Genomic DNA, 4,148 nt, shown 5'->3' with positions numbered 1-4,148 from the left:
AGCTTTGAAAAATCCGGTTTCCTGATTGGTCCTCTGGTCAGGTGTTTGGTTCTCTTTGTTAACCCTTTACAGGTAAAAGAAACATTAACTCTTAGCTATCTGTTTATGACAGGCCCTCTGTATGCAGATGAATTTTATCCTATCAGCAGGATTGTCTCTAAACAGAATGTGTCTAAGTTATACAAAGGGCACTGAGGAGCATTATAGATATGGCTGGCAATCCAGCAGCACTGGCGACACTAAAAAACAACAACAGTTGGTAGATCATAGGACAAAAAACTATTTTCCCTCAGAGATGAGGATGACACAGGACAGTAATGACTGATTGATTCAGAGTCCAGAATTTCTTTCCACACATTGAGACAAAGACCAAAAACTCTTGCACGGCCAGAGATCTGAATTATGAAAGAGACTTTGAGTACAGTTAATTAAAGCACTGAAGACATTACCTGCTACTTTCTGACAATCACCTTTAAATCTCACTGCGTATCCTTCCTTAGGTCTTACCAAACTATACCCAGTAAATAAACATTTTCCCCCCATTCTTTACTGCAAACATTTTTCTGTCCCCTGGAAAATATAATATATAATCATTTATTATTCACTTTTAAATATTTACAAGAGAACTCAGTGTTCTTGAAAGTAAAATTTGCAAGCTTCTCACACAGCTCTGTCAATGTACATTAATTCTTAAGGCCAGAAATTGGGGAAGTGTTTCTTACCTATGATTTGCTGTAATCAGTGCGTTAAAGGCACAGTTTGTAGCAGATGCAGCGCAAGACTCTTCATCAAACTCAGTGTTCAACTATAGTAACATGGTAAGGAACTTACACCCTGGGTTGGTGACATGGACTCGGTCCAACTCCAGCTAAAACAATTGGGAGTGTTTCCATTGACATCAATAGGAGTTGAATCTGGCCCATGATAAGGGTATATAGTATTTCATGGGAATATTTCTAAGGACAGCTTTTCATTTTGTGAGTCATCTGAATGACAGAGATTAGGATTGGAAAAACTCATCAATTCATTCTTTCCAGCTCCATGAGCCAGTGCAGGATTACTTCATACCATACACATTGTAGGTGGTAGTATTTGTTTCTAAGACCCTTATACCACAAAAAAAAAAAAAAAAAAAAAAAAAAACACACCTTGGACTTAGAAAACATTGTCATCTGCAGTTTCTCAGATCCTGGAAGGAGAAGATCATCAGAGAGCTTACACAACAATGGAATGGGAAGAAACTGACACTCAGTGATTCAGTTTGCTTCCTTCTGTGGTTTGAGAGAGAGAGCAACACTGGTTCTGCTTTCTCACTCTCCATTGATTTTAGCATTAATCTGTGCAGTACCAGTGCATGATTCAAGGTTTAGGAGACAAACACCAAGAGTTTATTCAGATATGATAGAAAATAACCATCAGGTTTTGGTAGTAAAATGGTGACCTCAATCTGTTTTCTAGTCAGCAGCTCTCCTGTCACAAAAATGCATCATCACAACTGGCACTAAGTGGCACCCCATGTTTGTAGTCGCAGGCGAGAAGCCAATGGATTTAAGTGGCCTGGATACTTAAATAATCTTTCACATCTACCCATATTGCCTCCAGGTCAGAGTTGAGACAATAGAATGGGATTGAGCTGGGTGTGGAAGCCTGGAAGAGGAAAAGATCTATGGGGAGGGGGGGAAGGCTCAGTTAGTAAGCATGACTATTTGCAGTATTTGCAAAACTAGTACCAAAGACTTCTGCTCTCTGCAGTTCTGCCATCTCCAATGCCACTTTGAAATATTCTTGTACAGAGATAATCACACACAGGCCAAGAAAGCAAGAACAGAAAAAGAATTTTCTGAAGTCTTTTCAGTTTTTATGACTCCCTCCAAAATGATAACTTGAGCTAATTAGAAACAGTGTCATTTTCAACTGGTAAACCACTATCTGTACCTTCTCAGTATGCTGTCCACTGTAATCCTACACCATGATAACATTAGACCTCAGGCCAGGATCCGGTTGCTAATAAACTGATAGGTTGTTTTCAAAAGGTTTGAATTTTTTAGTCTTTTAAAAAATACAGTTCTCTTCTCCTGTCCCTTGCTGTTTTGATGATACAAAAGAAAGGCTGGACTGAAAGACAGCATGTAGGTTCATCTCCTTGACATTTTTATTAAAGGAAAACTGCATCGATGGCTAGGGACTTTAGAGAGCTAAATAAATATTGATTAAATAAGAGTATGGAAAATGAATTTTCAAAGTAATATTAAGCAATACCTGCCATTATTTCACTATCTCCATCAACCTGACTGGCCTTGGTAGGAACTGACATGTTAATAACATTTTCAGATAGCAGGCCTAACCCAATGACAGAATAAAACTCAAGGACTCAGCTTGCCATCTGAGTACATAAGAAACCAGAGATTTTCAAAGTTGCTGTAACTTCTGAAGTTTAAAAAGACAATTTTTAGTTAATGTAACTGTCATAAGTAGATAGGTAAGGTAAGGGTTAAGTTTCTTTTACCTGGAAAGGGTAACCAAACACCTGACCAGAGGACAAATCAGAGAACTGGATTGTTTAAAGTCAGGGGCGGGAATTTGTATACTCGGGGTCTTTTTTGTTTTCTCGGCTGTGAGTAAACAAGGTTTCCTCCTAACTCCTTCTTATTTCAAATATTATACCAAAAGTCTGTGAGTACAAGGGACCCCCAAAGCAATTCGGCTATGAGGAGCTTTGGGTTGTACGAATAGATGTGGATGGCTGTGTCTTTTGTTGTTTTCTCGGCTGTGAGTTAACAAGCTTCCTCCTAACTGCATCTTATCTCCAAGTGTCTCCTACACATCTGTGAGTACAAAGGAACCCCAAGCAATTCGGCTATGAGGAGCTTTGGGTTGTATTTACATGTATGTGGATTGGTTGGACTGGTTTAATCGGGCTATCTTTTAAATCAGACTGTTTCTTCATATTTTCTTATAAGCAAGAGCCTGTATTGAGTTTCTTAATGCAAGATTATTGTTTTATATTTTCTTTCTTTTTTTATATAAACTTTTCTTTTAAAACGTGTGGAAGTTTCTTTTCCTAGGGAGGCAAAGGGAAGGGAAAAGCCAGGCTGTGGGCTATTTTCCTATTGCTTTCAGGGAAAGAGCAGGCTACGGGGAAAGATAAAAAGAATCACCTCTGTATCAGGTACCTGTCTCCCTCACGGGAAGGCAGGCACGGGGAAAGGCAAAGCCAAGCTGTTGGTATTTTGCATCTCAATTGTCCTGAGGGTAGAGAACGCTTATCTCTTGGGAAGCAGAGAAACCGGTTTCTTGATACTCGCAGGCTAGACCAAGAGGCAAGCCTGGGAAGGAGGGGGGAAGGGATTTTTTCCCCTGCTTTTAGCATCCAAGGGATTTGGAATCTGGGTGTCCTCCCAAGGAAGGGTTGGGGACACCAGAGAGAGGAAAGGGGGGATCAGGCCCCATCAATTCCTGATCTGGTGGCAGCGAGAATATCCAAGCTGGTAGTGAGCTTGGGGGAGTTTCAGGTAAGCCCCCAGATTTTGGACGCAAAAGTCCAGGTTTGGGACAGGACCAGATTGTGGACGCTAAAGTCCAGGTCTGGGACTGGGAGGCTAGATTACCACAGTAACGGTTTAAAAAAAATACTTAAATTTAGAGATGGGTCCAAAAACAAGCCCTCCAGCTCTAGACACTCCTAAACTTTTTAGAAGTTTGGATTTGAAGAGCACTTTGCGGTTGGCTCCAACTCTGTAAGGAGCCAAACTTAAATCAAGAATCTGAAAAATCCCAAAGATAGGAGATGCCTGGATCAGAATTTTGCAACTCAGGATCTGTCTTGAGTTAAATTAACCAATTTCTTAGAAAACACATTACAAGTCTTTAATTTGCCTTATATTCAAGAGCTGAGCAGATTCCCTGAGTCCTGCTCTACATCACCAAATTGTCAGGATGGCAGTATCAGACAGTCTTGGTAGTGCTTTTTAAAAACTATTTTAAACTCCTAAAATGAGTTGCAATTCATTCCTGTACAGGCTTTCAGCGCAACGTATATGCACCACTTAAAACTTCAAAATACAGCACAAGTGGGACTTTAGTGATGAATTGGTTTTGTGCTGGCCCTTTGCATAGGGTTCTTTTTCTGAGTGATTTACTTTTCTTTG

Source organism: Chelonoidis abingdonii, chromosome 4 (genome assembly GCF_003597395.2).
Source record: "Chelonoidis abingdonii isolate Lonesome George chromosome 4, CheloAbing_2.0, whole genome shotgun sequence".
NCBI lineage: Eukaryota > Metazoa > Chordata > Testudines > Testudinidae > Chelonoidis > Chelonoidis abingdonii.
The sequence above is the reverse complement of the archived record's forward strand: the minus strand, read 5'-3'. Positions refer to the sequence as shown.